We start from the raw sequence: 24908 nt of genomic DNA, 5'->3' as shown, positions 1-24908 counted from the left end.
GCCATTTGAAACGCATGTGTGCGCTTCATGTGTGTGCAGCTGTGCGCATAGAGAAGAGCACCCGAGTAATGAATCGAGTTCCCTTGCACCTTTTCTCTCTGGAATTGTTTAAAATTTTCTTGCTTGTGTAAATATGAAAAAATGATAAACTTATACTCTATCATGATTAAATTTTGCAAATAATCAGCAGATCACATGCGTGCCGAACCGTGGGGCTTGGTCCGTACGGATAACGGATCAACTACAATCCATTTAACCACTAATCAAAAGCATCTTAATTTGTGTTCCAAAGATGAACGAAGGTTTTATTGGTTTGGAACGACATGATGGTGAGTAATTAATGACAGAATTTTTTTTTGTTGGGTGAACTGGCCCTTTAATTAACATACTAACCAACTAACATAGTTATTTGACCATTTTACTGTTGTTGATTGCTTGGTGATAGTAAAAATTCTGAGACTACATGCAGCTTTGTGGCTTCCAGCGTAGACAGTTGCTACATGCTGCGTTGTTGGTCACTTCCAATGCTGTCAGGCCGTCTTCCTGCACAACTATGAAGGAAATAATTGTTTTAGTGCCCTTAAGCCAACTCTTAAATATTTCAAAGCAGCTATCTTGTCGCCTTCTGGTCCTAACTGTATCTGAAGGATATGGCGGTCCTTCTCAGAACAGATTGTTGAGAGAGATTCTTGGGGAATGACAAGGCCACAATGGCATGTTTGTCTAACTTCAGAGAGGCCAGACTGAAAGGGAGCAGGGCAGTAGGGGCATGGGCAGTGTGTTCATGCAGACCCCTGTCCCGCTGCAATTTCACAGACAACAGCACTAATCCTCTGACCAAACTCCCATCACGCTCCCCTTCACTTTAAATGGGCAGGCTGTGCCTCCCGCTGGGAAACTGACCCGGGCCTTTCCTGTTCCTAGGGTCCAGCCAGAGCTCGGCCTGTCAAACATCTGCCTGGGCAACAGGAGGCAATGGCTGCTTGCCATCTCACTGTGACTATTACACAACAGCCCAAATTCAATAACTCACCTACTTTTACTGTATATCGTCAGATATAGTTATCATTGAATTAAATATTCTGTCAATTGAATAACATCCTGTTCTGCATCAAGCATCCCATTGCAGAATAGAATCTGTCAGATTAATACTGAGGCATGATTGGCCACATCATTTCAGGCTTGTGGCAAATGTGATGAATGTAATATTCATAGTTAGATATGAGAAAAGAATAGAATGTACTGTTTATGTAATATGTAGCTTTTAGAAACTTTAAGGCCAAAACAGAGTGATGAAGGGGAGGTAGGATCGCAAAGGTTTATAAATTAAATTGGCGAATGAAAATGCAGCAAATGGATAAAGAGACAGCAGCACACTGAGATCAGTCTGCCATTGGAGCAGCTTCAGGCACAGCGATAGCTCTAGACAGTCAGCAGAAAACACACCACCACCAGATACTACTGTACATCATCTGAGGCTAAGGAATCAACATTGTAAGTCCAATATATATATATACTGTATGTACACACAAAAACACACTTTTTAATGTACTAAATTAGAACAGTTATTTTACATTATTCCACACTATTATAGTTTTTACCTTTTTTTCACTATTCTTAGCAGGCAATATTTTGGCCCAGAATTAGTTTTTTTTTTAATCCACAATTTTTTTGCCATAACAAATACAGTGATAGTCTATCACAAATGCTACAGTAAAATGACACTTGAAGACAGTGGAGTACATTGACTCCATATTGAATTTCAGAGGTCAGATATTCTTGACAAATCTGAACTGCTAAAATTAAGATCTGACAAGTTCCAGAGACAAGATCGTGGTGACGTCTGCCAGACAAAACACTTATGTTTTTGTTGTAAAGTCACAGTATCAATTTAACATGAGAACGCTGTGGTGAAGATGTAGGCTATATGTGCACTTGGTATTGCCTTTTAGGACTGGCTCTTGCCAAATCAGATAAGGCAAAAACAGCAGAGAGAAGGAGGAAAGAGAGGGAGAGCAAGTCTTATCGGAGGAAGCAGGGAGGCAATTGCCAAAGAAAGGGGAGATAACATTCAAAAACAAATCCGAACATTTGCTCTCGCTCATTCACGCATCATCTTTATCAGTTTTCGATGCTTGACAGAAGAGTAATCTCCACTTACATTAGGTATTTTTTTTATACAGTACAGTACATAATATAGCTGTTTTCTCACATCTGCTGATGTTCACATGCTGAACAGTCACATGCAATCTACCTTACTGAGTAAATAAATTATAATTGAATAAAAAGCTAAATAAATATTTTATTTTAATCACTGGACCACATCTGCTGTAAAATATGCCTATTGCTAATGGTTGTGCTTGTGAAATTGGGCCTTTGTTGTTTACTCTCCCTGGAGAGGATGCTTTGACAGTGTTAGTAAATGATCTGTTCGACTGCCGCCACAGAGTTTAAAACGTACGCATTTTCTTTAGTGTGACAGTGATAACAGTTAACATTCGTACTGGCCAGACACCAAATGTCGCAACCGCAGAGGGCTTGATCTCACTTATATTGTGAATCCATCTTCTGTTACAGGCCCAGCCATGTGGAACAGACGTCACTGACCACAGTTATCCTTCAGAATGACCATCATCAGCAAATAATCCACACCGAGACAGCTTTGCAAAAACAACAAGCTTTGACGTAAACCAGACAACAAGCCGTATAAACAAACGCTGTTTCTTTCTAACCCTTTTTATCAACCCAAAGTATTATTTACCCCTGCAAAAGATTAAATCACTACTAGCCTCATTGACGCAAGAAGGCAGGTACTCTTAGGTGACTGATCAGTATGGGTCTGTTTGTTAGTTTCTGGGCCTATTCTATTTAAGTGCATGTTAGATGTGAGACGGGAACAAGCCAGAAGAACAGACATACACCAGGCCTAACATGTCATTTCCATTGAGCCCTTAAAACACAGCTTTGTGCCGCATGAGGATGGCAAAGTCAGGTTCACCTCGTAAACATCAATGAACATTAATGAGCACCTGCTTCGGGAGCTAACATTAACAAGGATGTCATTTTCCTAGCTTTTAAGCAGAAGGGAGGTGTGGATATATGACCTGAAAATCACCTTCACAAACCACCGGCCCTTCAAGAGGCATATGGATGTGTCTGTAAGCCATCATCCAACACTAACTCTTAACTCCCTTCACAACAATAACAGCCTTATTTGACCCTTTTGGCTTTTTCACTATAGCTGTTTGACATTTCAGACTCGATCTGTGCCAAGACGGTTTAGCTAAAGGCAAGCGCAGCAGTCATTAAAAAGGACACGCAGAGCTGCACAGTCAATTAGCAAATTCCCAAAGTCATTGTCAGCAGAGTCTAGCTAAAGCCTCTGTGATTTAGCAAAGGCCCTGAGGAGGAGGAAATTTTCTGTTTCACAAAAATTTTATTCTAAATTACAGCTCTGTATGAGAGAGGCATTACGCCAAAGTGAGGACAAAAAGAAAAAAAACAAAGAGGCACAACAAAACAAATGCAATCATGCTACTTTATATTCATGCTGCAGCTTGCCCATACAAAAGTCTTCACTACAATGCTACAGAAGGTAGTTGTGTTCTATGATATTGCTTACTAGTCTATGATGCATTAAATAATGATGCATTAAATTAATCAAATGTCACAGTACATAAGTTTACATAAAAAAAATAGAAACTGCTGTTTGAACTTTCTATTCACCAAGGAATCCTGAAAAAAAGTATAATGGTTTCCATAAAAATATTAAGCAACACATTTATTTATTTAAATGTAAATAATAGAAATAGAAAACAATTGCATTGCTAACTTTTTTTTTTCGTTTTTTTTATTTTACTAATGCAGCCTTGGTGAGCATAAGAGACTAATTTTAACAACATTAAAAAAACTTAGGGACCCCAAACTTTTTATTGTTATGTGTATATTTTCAGTGGGTATGATTGATAAGTACTGAAAAGGTAGCATAGCACTGTGACATAATCATATTTAAATACTTTAATATTTATTACTTTATAGAATGCTATGAAATAAACATGGTGACACATTTTTGTTACTGCTTCAACTACTGTGCCAGTATCTGTATTTCAGGTCTGCTTCTGCTCAAGCTACTGTGCCAAGAAAAGGTGAAAATAGAATTAGATTTATTCATTATCTGTATTTATGTCCATGTAGATGGTAAAAAGGTCTTGCCTTCATATTTCTCACTGTGTAGTGAGAGACAGAAGAGAAAAACGGCCATACATTACAGTTTAACATCTGCTTTCTATTGACAGAAGTATGCAGTTGACTCCAGAGTGCCAAAGTAGGTTTTGGAGAGTCACTACCCAAAGAATGCAGGAAGGGCTGTCTTTTCTTGACTTTCTGTGGCATTTGCCGGTAAGTGGCTCAGAGGCAAGAAGAATACAAAGATAGAAACTGACAGTATATGGGGGGACTGAGATGAAGAGAAAAGCTTAAAAAGAGGAGGTTTGTATGGTTTGAGTTGTATCAGGTCATGGAATCCAAGACAAACCAGAGAAAGACCTGGTGAATTAAATGTTCACAGCTTTGTTGCATTAAAAGGAGGAGAGAAGGAGGGCAAAATGAGAGCGGTGGAGAGAGTCAGAACAAGAAGGAGTCTTTTAACCAGAGTAAAGACGACTAAGGTTGGGTTATTGATGGGGGAGGGGTGTTCAAAGGATAATGTAAGACAGTAAGAAAGAAGCAGTGAGTATATTATTGCTCCCAGAACAAACAAGCACAATTGTAATCCCACGAGCCTGCTCGCTTTTCTGTTTCCCAGTGGCTAAGCAGAGTAGAATTTATGACCAAACATGGTCATTGGCGTCACTGTCCTGCATGTGTCATCAACCTTCTGTAACTGAATGCGCCTTTGCTTTAATCTTTGAGAACTGTAACCTAAAGTCACATAAGATCAGGTCAATATCAACACATGCATCTATGAGGTGGTGATGTGAGAGAGGGCAATAAGAGGTAAAAGACAGGGAGAATACGGAAAGGGAAAACAAAAAAGCAAAGAAAATGGAAACAAATGGACAGAAAGGAAAGATAAATAATAAGGGAATAGTAATAAATAAGGGAAAATAAAAGAGTAAAACAAATGGGAAAGGGAAAAATAAAAGGGGAAAGGAAAGAGAAAAGCAATGCGGAAAAGAAGGAAAACAAAGTAAAAGAAAAGCAAAGGAAAAAGAAAATGGGAAAAGTAAAGGGGAAAAGGAAAGCAAAGGAAAAAGGAAATTAATTTGGAAAGAGAAGTGGAAAGCAAAAGGAGGGGAAAAGAGGAAACCAAGGGAAAAGGTAATTAATTTAGAAATAGAAGAGGAAAGCAAATGTAAAAGGAAAAGGAAATTAATAGAAGTAATAGGAAATGGGAAAGAAAAAGGAAAGCAAATGAAAAAAGGGAGCAAAGGGAAAAATAAGTTGGAAAGGACATGGAAAGTAAAGGATAAAGAAAAAGAAAAGTAAAATGGAAATGCAAGGGAAGAAGGAAAGCAAAAGGAAAAGTAAAGGGAAATCAAAGGTTAAAGGAAAGAGAAAAGCAAAGATATAAGGAAATTGGAAAGGGGAAAGGAATGGGAAATAAAAGAGGAAGGCAAGGAAAAAGAAAACAGGAAAGAAAAAAGAAAGCAAAGGGAAAGGAAATTGGAAAGGAAACAGGAATAGACAAGAAAATGGAGAAAGAAAAGAAAGTAAAGAGGGAATGAAAAAGAAAATTGGTGATGAATGGACTGACTGACAAAACTCAAATAGCAAAATCAGTAACTATCTTTCTCACTGAAGCTGCATTACACTCGACTTGAATGGGACCAACTAAGCTGATCACTCATCAGAAGTGAAGTGTGGACACTGGATGCCTGAATTCTGCCCGTCCCGCTCTGTATATTCCCAGAACAACCCTACGATTACAGCAGAGTGCTGCAGAGGCTTGGCAGTGCTACACGTCAGATGTCTGGACTCGTTCTTCTCCATGCTGAGTAGAAAATAAAGACACAGAAAGGTGGTCTGGCAAACACAAGGGGCATTTGTAAAGCATTTCCTTGGACTAAGGGTGGGCTCCTAAGTTTCACTGGTGGTTTTTCAACATGCTGTAGCAGAGAGCTTTTTAACCTCTGGAACACTTGCCTTGATCAGATGTCTTTTGATGTTGTTGATGGAAACTGGTCTTAAGCACACTGCTTCATCCTCAACATGACAAATTATTTACAATGGTTAGAATAATCGCTGGCGAGGTAGATTGAGCGTAACATTCAAGTTTGACTTTCCAAACCCGGTTGCCAAATGACTGAGACGCTGTTCATTGACTAAACAACAGTATAATTGAAAAGCCCAAATTCATCCAGTCAGTTACCAAAAATTTCATGTAAAACTCTTATGTCGTTTACACTCTTGTTCCTCTTTTCCACCCCAGACATTTGACATATTTCTGAGAATCCAAGTTTGCTCCAGTTATTTCTGAGTTGATATGCTCTGACCTGTCTGAAGTTAGGAAAACAATGAGAACAGTGGGAACATAATTGATTAGTTGAGTCAAGTTGTAATTTTCCTTCAAGTGCCATAACATAGCAGGCTGAGGGGTTCAAGGCCTTTCCTATTTGCTTTTCTTGTTTGTACTTCTCTCTGCTAGTCACAACTGCTATGTGTTGGCATTCAAATGTGGCCTGTTAGGTCTAGTCTCCAAGGTTTTTGGTGCAATCTCCTACATTCCTTCTCATGTCAACACAGTAAATTAGCTGAAAGTGCTGTACTTTGTTTTTCAAAACCTAAGGTAGAGTATAGACTGAAACACCTTTATTTTAAAATAAATGCTCAGTGAACAGAGGTTTTTATTTTATTTCAAATTCTTATATAAGGTTTATTCCTGTTAAGAAAATTGTACACGTCTAAATGCAGTTAATAACTATTATTTGTGCTATTAGAAATTATACCAGAATGGGTATCAGGGTTGCGAATTAAGCATTAAATTAAAATGCTCGGTAGAAACTAGCTATTTTGGGAATAAATGTTGGTTTGTAGTTAATGATAAACTTATATTTTCTCGTAAATTGAAGACATTTTGTTTTATTATATTATAATAAATATTATTACACTACTGTCTAAAAGTTTTGGCATCAGTACGATTTTTTTTGTTTTTGAAGCAAGTCTCTTATGCACACCAAGAATTTGATCAAACACAGTAAAAACAGTAATATTGTGAAAAATTAACATTTAAATTAATTGTTAAATTTCAATATATTTTTTTTTACATTTTTTAGACTAATGCAGCACATTACATAAGGAAATTTGACTTTCCATCATTCACCACTGAAGTATTATGATTCCGACAAACTCTGACATTTGTCTCAGGAATTAAATTAGGTCATGGAGTGGTTAAAGCTCTCCTTTCCTGAACGGTTTTCCTCTCTGATCCTTATTTCTGGATGTGTACCTATAAATAATAGATTTGATCTGTATTAATAATATATTTGCTTAACAAATGTTTCCATTCATGGCAAACATCCCAAATGAAAGGAACATAGTGCTTGTAATGATTATATGAGTTTAGCACAGCACAGAATAAGAGTGCATGCTCACTTTCATGTAACGCATGTCAGTGGGTTTAACCACTGCACAGCACAAACATAGGGCTAATTTGGATTGAAAACAGTAGCTAGGCGGTCCTAGGTAGTCTTTGTCTCACTTTGATTTTTAATGAAAAGGCACTAATTCAGCAAGGTCAACCTGACCAGAATGAGAGCAGCAGCGGCTGCTGGGTCAGTCTGCACACCTGCAAGCAATCAAGCCTCAAGAAAACGCAGACACAAATTCGACCCATATAATAATACAGCCAGACTGAGTGAAATGTGTCTTCACTCTTCACTACTATTTTAGAAGAGTATTTCATCCCAAAATTAAAATTCTGTCATTATTTACTCACCTTAATGTTGCTATAAACGAACATGACTTTCTTTTGAGCAAAACATTTGATATCTTTAAGAATCTTTATTCAGATTTCTCTTTATCCAATTCATGATGGCTGTAAAGCTCAAAAAAAAAAAAAAAAAAAAAACTATATTAGTAGTACACAGTACACTTATGTGCTATATTCCAAGAATTCTGAAGCCATATGATAGCTTTGAACAAAAGAAACAGAATGAATACTTAAGCCATAATTCACTTTAACATAATAATCAGATCAGTCCAAATCAAAGTCCAATTTTAAACTTTTTGTTCTACAGACAAAAGTAAGGGTTTGGAACAATATGACGGTGAGTAAATAATGACATTTGATGAGTAACTTGCTACTATTTTTTTAGGCAATGCCCTTAAAAAAAAACATTTAGCCTTGTGAGAACTAAATGTTTGTCTTCTGTGTTATCACATTTTATCTAAAGATTAGCAGTGTGGCAGGAAACAGATTCTCTCACTCGTTGTCCCTGGCAAAGGCAAGCTGACAGAAATGGGAAAAAACTCATAATGCTACAGTATGTGAAGGGATCCTGCTAAATGGGAAGCGTCCAGTATGATTTACCATCGGAAGTCATTCCAGGATATTATCCTTTTATTTTTCTAACATTCCATTTATGGTTCTTCTCCTTGGCAACATGTAAACAGTGTCCTGGCTCCACAGAGCAATAAAATACCCAGCCTTCAACATGTAAGCTGTATGGGCATCTCACACACACACACACACACACACACACACACACACACACACACACACACACACACACACACACACACACACACACACACACACACACACACACACAGTATAGCTTATCCTCATGGAACGTAACCAAATTAAGTCTCACAGGTTCCAACAGCTTATGAAATGTTTCTAAATAAACAGCAAAGTTTTCAGTCTTTGGTGGGATGGGTTGCAAGAGTTGGGTTCCAGAATTGAAAATCTTGTTCACTTTCTCCATAGGAAAACTGATTTTTAACTTAAAAACCTCAAATAGAGCGTAGCCAGATTAGTCTATTTAATAATTTACTAATTATAACGTAATTAAACTTTGTGATCTTGCTTTAATTGTTGTATACACTACCTTTCAAACGTTTGGGGTCTGTTAGATTTTTTAAATGTTTTTGAAAGAAGTCTCTTAAACTCACCAAGGTTGAACGTATTTCATCAAAAATATAGTAAATATTTTAACATTTATGTTATTTAAACATTTAAAATATTTTAATATATTCTAAAATTTAATTTATTCCTAAATTTTAAAAAATCCTCAGGGAAAAATGAACAGAAAAAATATAGGAATTAAAAAAAACAAGTGCAAATATCAAAAGTGTCCTGCTGTTTTTCAGCCATGAAGGTCTGATGTCTTTTGTCTTTTGTTCAGCTGCTGGCAATACAGCAGAAACTGACTTCCTGCTGTAAAGTGACCTATAGCTCAGCTGCATTGTGTGGGTCTTCCTTTATGTCAGCTGATCTCAGACCTAATCTATAAAACATCCAAACTTCTGTAAGTCTAAGTAAAACTGTGCTCATATCATTATATTGAGACCCTTTCATTGGACATTAACTGAAAGTCTCAGTTTTCTCAGGGGCGTCTGCCCACAGCATCTGACGGCTAGAATCTGAGCATCACAGCATCTGACGGCTGTGTTACAAACAATCACAATTTGTTAGTAACACAGACAGAAAAGCAAGACAGACAGGGAGGATGATAATGGTGATGCACACATGCACACAAATGAAAATAAACGCAGCAGAAGATCTAGAGACAATGGGGGAGTTGTTCAGGAGGGGCTGACACTGCGAGCAGCTGCATACACACATCTCTTCTCTAACTCAGTTGGTGGTTGCTTTCCACAGCGTAACCACAACCCCACACTGGCCCGCTTCTAATCCAACAGACTAGATAAGATTATATAATGCGATAAAGTTTGGAAATGAGCTGCACAAGACTGTCAGGTCTAATTCCCAGTGGTGGATGAATGAAAAACTATTTTATAGCACTCTGGAATACTTGATTCTGACCGGTCAGTATATGATATCTGCAGTCAAATAATCGGTAATTGATCTGACAGTTTTTTCTATTTAGTTAATCTTTAATGTAATAACACTATTAAATGTAATTTTTAGCAAATCTCAAAATTATTATTTTCCATATTATTACTACAAAAATTTTTGTGATGCCTAAATTCACGTTAGTTTTTAAAAGATTTAGATTTGTATTTTGTTTTAGACATAGAAATAGCATTTTAAAAAATAGCACTTTAACAGAGATTTTTAATATCAGTGCATCCCTACCATATGAGTAGGTGGTAATACATAGCCAGTCAATACTGTAGAATATTACAATCCTATCACTCTATTACTATTTAATTTACTTTGCTAAACTACAAGCAAAGAATCTGAATTAATCACGCTGTTTCAACCCAGTGAAGAAAAAAATAAATGCTCCTAAATATAGACTTGCATGTACATGTGCGCACATGTGCAAACACACTTTTTTTCCAGTGGAAGGATCTAAGAAAAACACAACCGCCATTGGCGGCTGTATTGGGCTTAAACATGTCTCCCTTGGTCCTCTTTTATGACTCTCCAAGGACTCATCTAGACCACCTCCCTTCTTTTCCTCATCCTCTCCTTCTCTTTTCCTGCCACGTTTTTCTGTAACCTTCAAGATAAATGTCACATGCAGAAAAGCAAACCAAGAAAAAAAAATGTTAGCACATGTCTAGACGCATGCCTATAAATTGCCATAAAATGAGGAAGCGTATACTTTGCATGCAAACGGCAGTGGGTGTTGGCGACCTCCAGGGGTCTTTTTTTTCCCCGTTTACATTCGCAGGGGACTGAGCTCCAGGCACCAGAAAGCAGAGCACTGGCCACGCTGCTGGAATGAGCTCACTTCAAAGGTGACCATAAATCAAACAGTTGTGCCCCCGCCATCCGCTACACCATCCCCCAAAATCCCTTCTGTCATTCTCAAGATGGTGGGGCTGGTGGAGAAGCATTACCTCATAGACTCCGAGTACAGACTTCTGCACTGTGCCTGTATGGGTTGTTGATTAATTTGCCAGTTCCTTGATTGTTAAACTGCTCAGTCCAGCTACACCAAAGACTAATGCTAAAATGTCATATCTGTGGCTGTGACCCTTCATTGGCATGCTAAGTTTGAACCTCAGAGGTACCAAAATTAGGTCAAGTGACAGCAGAAACCCAAGTCGCAGATTTCCGAGGTAGGTGAGGTAATTGTGGGTAAACTCCTGTCGATCTCTTCTGCAGTTCCCATGGCGCCTGTGGTCGGTTGCCGGATCAATGGTAGGTTAACATGGTGGACGTTAACACAGGGGTGCCCAATCCTGTTCCTGGTTCTCCTACCTTCCACAAAGTTCATCTCCAGCCCTGAACAAATACAACTGAACCAGCTAATTAGGATTTTCAGGAGCACTTGATAAATTACAGACAGGTGTGTTAGTGCTCGGTTGGAACCAAACTCTGCAGGTAGGTAGATCTCCAGAAACAGGACTGTGCACTTCTGCATTAAAAAGACACTGTTTTATTCCTATCATGACAACTTTCTGAAGATTTTAGCATGGTATTGCTATGATATGACAATGTTAATGCATTTGGTCTTGGCAGAATAGATCTGCTACGCTGCTGCTGCTGTTGATTACTGCTGTTGTTGTAGATTGTTGCTGCTGCTGCTAAGCAGAATCTTACTACTGCCAATACATACATGGATACAGTGCTGTAAATATTTAAGATATACTGCTGCTGCATAAATAGCATGTATAATAACCCGCAGCAGATCTATACATGTGGAGCTGGGGAAGGTGGAGGGTTTTAGAGGAAATCTGAAAGTCCATTGCAAACTGCTCTAGTAAATGCAAACCAGTCATTTAAATGCAAAGCAGTAAGCTCATCGGCTGCATATGCAACATGACCCATCAGTCTGCACCATTTAGAGTTTCATGACAGAACCTGACATTGATTTAATGTACTTTAAGATGCACTTACTAGTTCTTAACCTTGGTTTGTTGCGCTAGTTGTACCATCACAATGGTTTTACTTATATATTTGTATTTCTGTAACTACAGCTTTTCACAATGCATCCACACTTCAATTCATTAGCTCTGTATTTGTACTTGTACAGGGGCTCTGACAATAAAGTTGAATCTAATCTAAAAAAAAAAAAGTTCTGAAATTAGCACGCAAATTAGCATAGCACACATTCACTAGCTGGCACTCAGTAAGTACTGCAATACTCTACATTGATTGCTTATGTGATTTTTAAGCCTTATGGGGCAAGATGCAAAAAAAAAAAAAACATTTCTTTGACTTTGCAGAGGATAAGAAGGGCAATTCATCATGGTCTTATCTCGCTGCGTCACGTGGGACTCTCTTTATCATGCAGCCATGCAAAAAACACCATTTGTCTTCAGTGCCTTGTTCATTGCAAGTGATAAAATGTAGGTTCTTAAATGGAAACAAAAAACGTTAGCATAGGTAGTTTGGCGAATGCAGATAAGACTGTATAGTTATGCAGATATCAAATCAGAAGGCCTCATCTAAGTGTCTATCAAACTCGGGTACCTTCTTCTATCCACAGCTTTCTGCCATGATGTTTCCAACCTCTTTAACCTCACAACCCTTTATAACCTCCGTCTGTTCCACTTACTAAAACAAACCTGGTTGATTTACTTGACAAACTGAGTTCCACGGTGCAGTTGTGCATTTTTTAGGCCAAGTGGAGCAGCTCACCACAGATAAATGAATACGCAGACAGCCAAACAGACCCAAAGCCAGACGTAAAGACATCGGTCTTAGGTGGCGAGTGGCGCCAGGTTCTGCACATGGCTTTCTGAAAATCTCATCATAGATCATCCAAAAATATAGATTTTGTCAAGACAGCTGCGTATTAATAGGAAAGACTGCAGTTTTTGGGCTGAGCTTGCAGCCTAGTTCAGAGTCAAGGCATTTTGCTCTATGAAATATTCCTGTATATAGAGCATAATGTACATTATTAAATATCTGCATTCCCATTCTTATACGTTTAAGTTTTTTTGTTTGTTTTCATAATCATAAACAGTATATAATTACATAAAAAGGCTTTTAAGCTTAACATTTAGCAGTTAGATATTTTTAGAGTGAAGCAATGGCTTTTAGTGTCAGCACTCCTGCATTTGAGTGTAGGCAATCTGGCTCTTGTTTTGTGTAATTATGCATCTCATCCATTTTCCTGCACTGGTTCAATATCCCTCTGTCTCTTGTATATAAAAGAATGGCAATTTCATGCCATGGGGAGAAACACAATGTTATTGTTTCAATTGAAGAACCCCTCATTCCAATTCAGTAAATTTAATTCCTCTTAAACTCTTCTTAAGACCTATTATCTGGGAAAAATCGTAATAAAGGACTGCTTTGACTTCTTTTCTGGAGACACAGAAAATATGGTCTCTCCAAATAATATCCTTTATATGGTTTACAGTTTGACTTGTGTGTTTTGGCAAAATGCAAACTGTCTCTTTAGACAAGAGATGCAGAACTTTCACTGAAAAAGGAAAATGACCATCTGTAATGCAAACAGCATGACAGGATGTGACGTAATGCAACAAAACTAGATGGTCCCCATTATAATCAACCCAGCTGTCAACACTACAACAATCAAAACATTGCATGCATGCAGTGTGGACAGCACTGTTGATTCTATTGGGAGCGACTGATTTTTGACACTATTCGCATGCGGACATACTCTGCATCCAAGTATGACGATGGTTGAGAAGTGTGTTTAAAAGCAATTCATGGTTTGGTAGACTTCACGTGCAACTGCAAATCACTGTGAAGCATTCAAAGGGGCTCTGTCTTTGTATTCTCAAGGTTTTGCTCAAGGCCTTGTCAACAAGTGTCAGACAACAAGTGTCTTTTCTTTCTCATCCCTCTGCTCTTATCCAGGCCCTCTGCACTAAATCATCTTCATCTTTCTATCCACTATAGCCGCAATCCTTTTATAGACACAACAAGGACACTTTCTCCCATTTATCGGCTTCTGTGAAGAGCAGAGCCATGGTCAGTGAAAGTCCTGTGAAGGTGTTCACTCAGATAAGGTGACAGCTACCTCCGCTTTCCCTGGTCCATGGAACATTGCAAAAGAATAAATCTCTTTAAAACCTCTGTGCCAGGTAGGATTGTCACACTACCGAAAATTAGTGGCTATCAATACAAGGGAAATGTCATGATTCCCTTTGGCACATACACACACACACACATATATATATATATATATATATATATATATATATATATATATATATATATATATATATATATATATATATATATATATATATATATATATATATATATATATATATATATATTAGATTTTTTTTTTTTGTCCCACCTGTTTATGAACCGAATATACATAAGTGCATTTGACCATTCACACATGCATCTGCATTGCACTACCAGATTTCTCCATGATGCAAGTATTTTGCAGCTGTTTACTTAAGAGGGAAATACTCTCACACAGCTGTGCATCACATAAACATCAGCATAAATTGGAGGGGAAGGAGACAAAACATTTCAGAAGCGATCCTAGCGAGCACTGCTTTTTTTAATGCATTCCATTGCAGTGTGCTCCGTAGGTCAGCAAGGGTGAGGCGGTTCATCGTGCTCCATAAAAGATTATGACGGCTCGTATGCTGTAGAAGTCAAGGAATGTTTAGAAGTCCAAAAGCAACCGAAATGAGTCATTCATCATCACGGAATGGAAACACTTGATTCAGATTTCCTCTCATCTGAAATGATGTCACAGCCATTTGCTCTCATCTCTTACAGATGTGGAGGCTAATTAAGCATTGGGAAGTGCTTAAATGTGTCTGCCTACACACGTGGATCTGTGCATGTGTGTGCATGGGTTAAGATAAGTCCTATGCAAAAAAAAGGAACTGTGTGGTGGTGAATTGCACGTGTAAGATGTAATGATTGTGATTAATCTTTTTAAATGGTTTGTTGGAGAATTAATGGCTCCTCTTGGCGATTCCAGGCCCAGTAAAAAGCTAAGCAGCTGGGCCGCTGTCTCGGATTCACAACCACTGGTTTCAAATCTAAATATTATTTTAAATTTTTTACTATAATGTACATCTAGTTTATTATTCTCTTAATGCTTCTGTGCTTTTAACACTGAATAGCCAGCAGAGCTTGTACTGGATCAAACTGACCCTACGTGATAAATTACAGCTCAATAGTCACATTTTTCTGTTTCTGTGACAGTAAAAGTATTTTAAATTGCCATGTAGAGATGCTTTTGATGAATTATTATTTGGCCAGTTATTTCCTTTGTTTAATGGAACATACGCTGTAGGCTTTTAGCAGTTGTAAATAAAAGTATGTGTTTTAAAAGAAAATTTCACATTTATAATGCAAGATATATGGCAACTAATATTTATAATATTTAAACCCTAAATTTGATGTCCAACAACAACTATAAAGTTACTACTAAGTTTGGCAACAGCAGCATTAAATAATTGACTTGCATTCATTTTAAGTAAAATTGGGAGTGCTGCAACTGTTTAATATAAAGTGCTTGTTACACCGTAATTTTTAGTCTGTCTACTTCAAAATGTCATTTTCATTTCAATGTTTCTTTGTAATCATTTGTGAAATTTCAGAATTCTACATTTCTGAGTGAAAATTGTAAATCCCATTCCAATTTTTTCAGTATGCTTGTTTTCTACTGCATTTCGCTTTGTGACCTCTAAATGTTTTTTCCTCTTAGAAATGTGTTTTTAAATACTTAAAACTGATGTCACTGATAAAGGTTCTCCATGTGGAGTGCAAAGAACTGACTAATTCCATCAAGATGGAGAGGGTGGCACAACAGACGTAACATTAAAAACAGTTTGATTTATCAGCAAGTATAAATCAAGTCAAAATAATCAGTCTGCAGGACAGATGTTTGAACCATAAGTTTCCAGCATGTGGTGAGTCACCGTCAGATGGAGAAAAACTCGCAGCCATGAAGATGAACAGAGCAGTTTGTATCAACCTACATCCCTATTCACTATTTATAGTGTGCCGTTAATGCTCAGACAAGATATGCTTTTTCATACGTCGTATTGACAATATATCAAAAACTAAAAAATTTTTTTAAAGACATCCCATGTTTATTTTTCTCTTTTTGTTATATCATATATAATAAACAATTTGATAATGCATTGTGATTTCTACAGCTGTGCACCATGGATTTGGTTTTCCAACACCCCTTAACTACAGATTTCATTTGCACTGGATCCAGATTTTACAGGAAACTCCCTGCTGCTATACACATATTTCACTCTGATTCTGATAGCATGTTACAGTAAGTTTGAGAGTCATAGCTTTGAGAATGCCAACCAGACATGTTTTATTTGACTGTTACAAGTACGGACCAGTGTTTACGTTCCAATGTGGGTATTCATTGTCAGGTTGAATGCATCTCTCTGACAGATTTGGGATATTTTCCTCTTGGGAGTTGGTGATGTGTGCGAGACAAGGAGTGAAAGAACCTAACCCTGTGACCTGACCGCTTACAGTGTCTATTAAAACCCGCACCACTAGGGTGACCAGATTCCTGGATCTGTACAGAGATGAGGTGCGTCAAAGGTGAATCGGGGACTATGGCTGGGTGACAAAAGAGTGTGGATGGATATATTGCACAATAACATCTGTTGTTTGTGATACAGCTGGTATGACAGACATAATAAGCATTGGCCATTAGAAAAATGGCAATTGCTTAATCCGTGCAACCCACAGATGTTACTGATGCAACTCATGCCTACAGACACATGCCATCTGGCATTGCTAATCACACTTGTAAGGTCTGATTCAGCAAGTTTTGAATGTCTGCTTATAACGGGAATTGCAAGGACTTTAATGATTCCCAGTCTGGTTCCATTAATGATTTATTTAGCATATTTGACAAATACCTATTTGGGGAAAAACAAATGCAATTAAATTTTCAAACGATGAGATACTGTTCATAATAAATGTAAAACTCATTTTGTTTACACAAATTTCAGACTTTTTAATTGACTTTTTGCAGTCTTTTTAAAGGCAACATAAGAAGAATCCAACACCTGGATATAACTATATTAAATTCAAATCCTAAAATAAAAATATGGCAACATATGTCGTCATTCATTTGTTTATTTTTATAAAATACTACTGACAAAACTACTGATTTAAGTCTCCCAAGCCTTAAGCATCAAAATGCAGTAAGTAAACTGTATTTGTTTAATTTTCTAGAAAGAACCCACTCATAAGAGGTTTTTTTTTTTTTTTTTTTTTTTTGCCGGAAATAGAACTAGACTAACTACACATGTAAGGTTTTAATTCACTAAAACAAAGCGGCTTATAATTCATTTATTTTATAATTTATTCGAGAATCAGACTAGACTAGTTGCCCATAATTTTTATTGGTATATATATGAGATTCATCATTTGTTTGGGATTCAAATTATATAAATTGCAGTCTATGGTTTTAATAAGAGTCATTTGTTTAGGAATCAGACGACATTCGTTCTACTCTCTATGATTTTGATTCATTAAAACAGAGTAATAAGAGTAAGTTGTTCGGAAATCAGACTAAATTGATTGTGCTATACATGTTCAGCGCTATAAGTTAATTAACAGTATTGCGGCAATACTGAATAGTAGTGCAGGAAACATTGTCACATATTTTAATACTATATTCCATTCACATCAGCAGAATAATTTAAGTCTTAGAATAGTTATCAGAATGGGTTCTGTAAGCGTTTCTCGCACAATTTCCTTTTTTTTTTCTTCTTTTTTTACAAAATGGAAAAAGACATTTTTTAAAGCCAGATAGTATAGTCTACTAGAAGGGGTTTAACCGGCTGAATCTTGACCCATTGGTCACGGTGACACAGAGCAGCATATCGGAGCAAATGATAAGTGTTGTAGAGAAGTGACCGGAAGAAAGACAGACAAAGGAATTTAACAACAAGTGGCTCAGAGCAAGGCACTAACCATCAATGAAGGACAATAAGGACTGCGAGAGGAAGAGAGGGGAAAGGTAAACAAACAGTACAAGTGAGCAGATAGTACACCGAGCAAAGGGTTGCGTCTCTTGGGGCCCAGATGTGAGGATCTGATTTCATCCATTCTTTCTCCTCGGTCTGGGAGGAAGCCACCATCTCACTGGATCACAGATGCACCTGGAGTCCCCCGCAGGAAACTCCCAGTAACTTCCCTTAATTCAAAGTTAACCCTCCAAACAACCAGTTATATGTCCCCCATGAGCAATTTTAAAAGAAATGTGGCAGTAGAACATAAAAGGTCTGAATCCTGAGATTTTCGCACAGCGAGCTTGTGTATGGGACGGTCCCAGAGTTGACACAATAACTCATGATGATGTAAAGAAGACAGTAAACACAGTGTACTGGTATGTGTTATTCAATTCAAGACATCTGAATTCACATTGCTTCAACTGGCACTCTTTTTAGAGATGAATTAAAGGGTTTATTGTCTCTGGCTTGGCGTTATCTTACACATTTGACTACAGAGCTGCTTTACTGATGGACAGATGTTCAGTCCAACTGATTTGCATATGGACAGTCTGATAAATGTTTATGGCATGGGCACACATGTACGCTCTTTCTGTGCGTTGTGCTGTGACTTGTGAATGGACAACTACTTTCAGTGTATGTTGTGACCAAACAAGTGGCAGTTTTTGAATAGAATACCACACTACTCTTTCTAATGCTGCTGTATATAGTATGAATAATGAGAACAAAATGCAATTATTTTGCATAATATAACTGCAGTTTTCAACAGAGCTCACTTTATGGGAAACTTGTCATAAAATGCATTGCGCTCTGTCCTATCACTGATGAACAACAGTCTCTGCGTAAGATAAAGCTTTCCAAAACAAAACACAGTGCTTCCAAAGAATGTGGCCATGATCACACTGCAGTCACATCGCCCTGACCCAACAGGGAAAAAGCAAATGCATTTTCAACCTCCTTCAGTTCCTGATGGGTCTGAATATTCCAGACACCAAAATAAATGTACTCCGAAGATGACAACATCACACTTTATGGCCTTTTTTTTTGGATTTTATGGACCGTACAGACTACCAAAGAGTGCATGTTTTTTTAACCACAAGAAGACGCTTTATTTTGTTGCCACAACAGGACACTTCAGAAACCATGGCCCTTATAAGAGGAAGCCCTGTTGTGGTTAGTAAATAAAATACGGCCCAATTTACGAACTTGGATTTCTTTGATGGACAATATGATGAGTTATTCACAAGCCACTTTCGATGAAGCACTTTTTATGAAATGTATAGAATATGGTGGAGACAGGAAAGTTGGAGTAAATAACTTTCTATATCTTTATCAACTGTATGGCTGGTCATTTTAAAATAATAGTTAAAATATGTAAATGATATAGGTAAGATTTTTTTTCTTAGTCTTTTTAAAGAAATTCTCACAAGCCTACATTTATTTGAACCGTTTTAAATATTAATTCTTTTAAAATGTATTTTTGTCCAGCTGAAATTTTGTGCTAATTTATGCATTTTTGCTGAATAAAGTGATAATTTCTTTGAAAAATATTATTATTATTTATTATAATTATTATAATAATATTAAAACAATAGAATTAACGGCATAAAATTCATTAAATTGAATTAATTAATTGCATATATCAATATATGCTGAGAAAAGCCCCCAAATAAAGACACTTTGTTGTGGCAGATAAAGCACTGTACACTTTTAAAGCTGGCTTAGAAGCTAGTATATTGTAATAAATACAATATATAATGAATTACAGTACAGTAGAATGTTCAATTTTATTTATTTTGTAATTATAATTTTGTAATTACAATTAGATTATAAAGGACTGGCATGTAAGCAAGTGTTTGGATAAAGTATTGAGTTTCATATTGCATGTGGCAATCAGTTGCTATGGAGCATGCAGTTAAATCAGTGATACTGTGAGACACACTAAGGCCTCATAAAGTTTGTGGCATGTATATGAGAGGCATAGAACTTAAGTTTCAAAGGAATGATTTTGTTTCTCCACAATCACCTCTGAACTCCCCCTCCTGGAATAATGAATGGGAATGGAATGGCAGAGGGCTGGCGGCAGACAGCATGGGAATCTGGCTCTGAGTTAAGTACTTTCAAAGGCTTCTTAATGCACCAAAAGACACAGTGATGCACCTCAAAGATCTTTCTTTTTTTTTCTCACGCACACACAAACATATGCATGCCAGCACATGCCATACTACACTTAAAACACACAGCACAACTCATTAAAAAACACTTTAAGGGTTAAAAACTCAATGAGTCACTGAATATGAGACAACTGACTGGCTGCCTATGCGATGTCTACAGGATGCCAGAGAACAGAGGCCAGTCTCAGCAGCTGGGCTTGAAAATAGAAAAGAAAGAGGAAATGAGTCGAGGACGCAGTTCTGTTCTTCCTGTCAACTTTTTTTGCCCTGTTGTCTGTCTTGTCAAGACTTTCCTTAGACAGAAAATATTGCTTAAATGACAAATCTCTGCCAAATGATTTTAGTCATCATCAGCGGATTGGACATATCAAGAGGACCCACCCATTGATAGATAAACTATTTCCACTCACCTGTTTCCAGTCACTCAAGGTGTGTCTTTATGAATCACATCACTCTCTGATATGCGTAACCCATTTCCTGTTTTATGTTTAACTTAAGGTTACTTTCTATAAACACACCACATATTACGAAATAAATAAAAATGAAAACCATGAGTATTATCATTCACACTGGGCTTCTATATTATTACCTCAGTGAACAGGGCTGTAAAAATGTGCAGTCTGAAGTAATTTGCAACGGGAACCTTACGAGGAGTTACTCAAAGTATTCACTACGCCTTGGAATGCAACATGTTCTGGGATGAGGTGTGTTCAAAGATGAGCAATCAAGTTCCAACCTGGATCAGCTTTGAGTAAACTCATGAATAAGTCTGTTCTGTTTTTCTAATGGTTATCTGCATGTGTGCGTTTAATGCCAAGAAAGACTTGATGTCTGACTGTCAGAAAACTTACACAAATAACTGTCAAGTCGTGACACGTGTGTCAGATTCCTCTGAGAACTATAAGTGTGTGAAGTAAAAAAAGTTCACCATGTCATGAAACTCTGACTTGAGGGAGAGTTGAAGATGATGATAATAAAACACTTAGGAATGAATGGACTAGAATTAATTATATTTTACACTAAAGTCCAAAATAAGAAAACTTTTAACAGGTGATGCTAGGATTTTCTTCCATGCACATAAATTAAATTTAGAATTTTAAATATTGTAGTTAAAATACTTTTGCTTTATTATTTTTCACTTTTTAAAACTTATCCATGGAAGCTATGTAAGTGTTAAGAGTTGGTCAAAAATATAATTTTACAAGTAGGCTACAGAGGTAAAACCGTGAACTTTCTAATACTTCTTCAAGACATGCTACCATAACCTGGATGAATGAAAACTTTCACAGGCGAACGAAGTCATCGATTTTTACTCTCTGGTTATGAATGAAAAACGTTTGAAAATCATTAGCTCTCTATCATGTGAGTTTAAATTGAAATGACGGGGGGATGGAGAAGTTAAGAAGTACGCTTACCCTGTCAAAACTCTTTCAGTCTTTGTCCGTGTCGAGTGTGCTGGGGTCAGTTTTAGCTGGCCTGTTTAATAGCTCTGTAGTCCTGTAGTTGTTCCTCGGGGGTGTGCAGAAGTGTTCAGCTCTCTCTCAAAGCGCCGAATGAGAGAATGCTCGCGCGTAACTCTTCCATGCGTTACTATAGAGGAAGTTGAGTGAGTCACAAGCTCCCGCCCCAATGGATGAACGGTATTCCTTCTTTTCTGAAGGAAGTTTCATTGAATGATCTTTAAATTGAGACAGTTTGTATTGTTATTTGTCTGACTTGCCGTTTGCAGTTAACTTAGAGCGCAAGAGATGTCTGTCTGTAGTAAATGAAAGTAGCACAATACATACCTGTTACTTGACACCCACATCAGAGGTGAATTATTCGTCATGACAATGAACAACTTTTTTCCACTCCGTTACCCCACTGCTCATGGGGGATGGATTATTTAGTTTTTAAGTATAAGGTCAAAAGTATATGGTCAAATTTAAACTGTTTTGGAAACTTTTATCAATGGAAAGTTTTTTAACTGTGTTGAATATGTCATTGCTACTTTTCAAATAACTTTTATGTTTAGATTTCATTTAAAAAAATGAAAACCTTTTTCAAAATCCCAACAGGTTGCTATGATGTGATGAACGTGAATGTGAAAATATGAAAGAATATGAAAAAGTTTCAAAATATGATTTAATATTTAATACTAGCTGCAAAAATTTACCTTTTATTCCAAAATATTTAAAATACCACTTGCTATTTTACCACTTGTTAGCAGAATGCAATTTAACACATTACTATGTTTAATATTAAAAGTAGTTTTGAGTAATAGAGAAGGGATGGAAATGACAGTGTAGTGGAAATGATGGGGGGGGATCCTATTCTCCTCTCCTCAGCAATGGATGAACAAATTTTTATTACATGATATTCACAAAAGTTTGCTATGAAAACACTTCAGGCACTTACTTTATTGTATAACAAAGAGGTAAGTGTTGCACTAATTTTAGTTTTTGATATGTGGTTATGTTTGTAATGTAATACTTAAGATAAACAGATACAATATAAAGAGCCTCTTGCAAGATTAAAGAGAGTGACTTTGTCCTTATACTAATTCAGGCAGCCGCAGAAAACACTGAGCAATTGTTGTAAATGAAATGATGCATTGCGGTTTGTGTCCAGCCATATCATTAGAGATTATATAACTGAAACTAAATTTGTAACTGTATCTTGAGTTGACTTGCTTGTATGATTTGCTTACAATAAATGGGTTCAATGATTGTCTTAGAACAGGTATTTAGTGCCATCGTGCATGACCCTACCAACAAGTTCATACATAATTCAAATTCATTAAATTACACCCCTAGCAAGAACAACACCTCTTGTTTTTCTCTTTAACATGGTATGATGTACCAAATGTCTGATCCTCAGCATCAGGACTGTAATGCCATTAGGCTTTTATTACCACTCTTTAACAGTTTAAAAGAAAGGTTTATCAAATTACACCAAATTTAATCAAGTGTAAACTGTGAATACCTCCACTGCTTACGATAACCATTTCACTTATCCCTGAAAGAAAAAAAAAACCCAGACAACTGTGTCCTTGTCTGTCATATCTTTAGATGTTTCTCATGTCTTTACAGGACCTTAAAACCCTTTTTTACTGACATTTTGTACTGCCAGCTCAAACTAGGTAATGTAAATAATGGGGTTACTGTTAATTGTCCCATATCCACTCTTTACTGGGTTTTGTGGTCGAATTTTGAGAGTGAGAACCAAACATTCAAGGGAGGCCTTTTCCTGGAAGGATCTAGGGTTCATACGGCGTTGTTAACATCCCTGGTAAAACCTGAAATTATAAGTTTTAAATCTATTTAATGGTTTCCTCTGATGCTTCTCAAAAACCTTTCCCGCTGACACAGGAGTAACATGTGAATAAGATTTCCCACAATCCAGACTATCCACCATTTACAATTTGTATGAATGGAATCAAGCAAACTACATCTTTTACTTGAATATGACCACTCAAAAATGAGATGAAACCTGATTTATGGACTACGATACAGTGTAATTCATACGGGAGTTCCTCTCGATTCGGATTAATCTCACTCTTTGTGTACAGAAACCCTACAATGGTTAAGAAAGGCATTCCAAGGTCTTGAGCTACTGGCCAGTAACATTATGTCATTTGTGTGATTTTTAAAGGCCTATATTAAAAACCAAATAGTAATATATCTGTCAAGCGAGGGCATTCCAGAAACTCCAAGCTATCATAAACCTATAACCCCTCGTTTTGCCCATTTGACATTCTGCCCTCTCTTAAACACAGGTTTGAATACTTAGTTGTTCCCTAAAGATCTTTTTTGTTGAGAAACATATATAATCAGATTAAAATTCAGTTAGGGAAATGCTTTAAATCTCCTGTTTTTGTTTTACATGCTTTACTGTGGTTTATTTTCTGTATAGGAAAAGTCCATCGGGTCACTTGGTTTTATATGTCTAGCATAAAGAAGTTGAAAGCCCACAAACCGTGGGTCAATCAAGGATATGACGTCATATGGAAAAAGTAACCCCATGAAAGGGTTTCCTTCTCAGTAAAGAATCTGCATGTTTTGTGAATCTTTTGTGAATTTTTTTTCAAACATTAAACAGGAAAAAGAGGATAGACATATCATATGAGGTAATAAATAGAATGAGTTACAAACAAAAATACTTTCTTTTTATTCCATTTAAGGTTCCTCATACTGAAACTTGAGTGTTTAGTTTTGTAAGGTCCTCTGTACCTGTACAGTGCTTTGTGTGTTATAAAAAAATAACAGTGGGAAAAGACTTGCAGCACTGGAACATGATGTTCTGTATTTCTGAGTAAAGCACAGTGTTTTTTTTTTGTGTGTGTGTGTGTGTGTTTTTTTTTTTGCCAGAGGAAAAGCTGGTTGTTATTTCAAATCTGCCCTTGCTTATGTCCCATGACCCGCATGTTTTGACACACCAAATGGCCATTTTTGCCCCTCTTTCATTCTCAGAAGACAAGCCAACTAACAGACAAACTGGACCTTCAGAGCTATAAGAGGCGCACAGGTGTCGTCATCAGACTTTAGCTCTGACATTTGTCATTCTAATGGCTGAAAGCTATCCTTCTGGTTAAGATACAAATTAGGTGTCTGGAATGGAGTAGGACACCCTTTAAAGACCCTGCTTGAGAAACACCAAGTATTATTTGTTAGTGTTAACCAATCTCTTTGGCAGATAGAGGTTGTCATTATCATGACCAAAGTGATT

The 24908-nt window shown here is 37.0% G+C and overlaps 1 protein-coding gene across 1 annotated transcript in view; it reads right to left on the bottom strand.

Annotated features, from left to right (window-relative positions):
• Nucleotides 1-21905, bottom strand: part of fhl3a (four and a half LIM domains 3a) — a 35361-nt gene extending 13456 nt beyond the window's left edge. The window contains exon 1 of the mRNA XM_019119512.2: nucleotides 21617-21905. The gene's annotated coding sequence lies outside the window, so the exon portion shown is untranslated. The remainder of the gene's footprint in view (nucleotides 1-21616) is intronic.
• Between the last annotated feature and the right edge of the window lie 3003 nt (nucleotides 21906-24908).

The sequence above is a fragment of the Cyprinus carpio genome, chromosome B16 (genome assembly GCF_018340385.1).
Source record: "Cyprinus carpio isolate SPL01 chromosome B16, ASM1834038v1, whole genome shotgun sequence".
Classification (NCBI taxonomy): domain Eukaryota; kingdom Metazoa; phylum Chordata; class Actinopteri; order Cypriniformes; family Cyprinidae; genus Cyprinus; species Cyprinus carpio.
The sequence above is the reverse complement of the archived record's forward strand: the minus strand, read 5'-3'. Positions and strand labels throughout refer to the sequence as shown.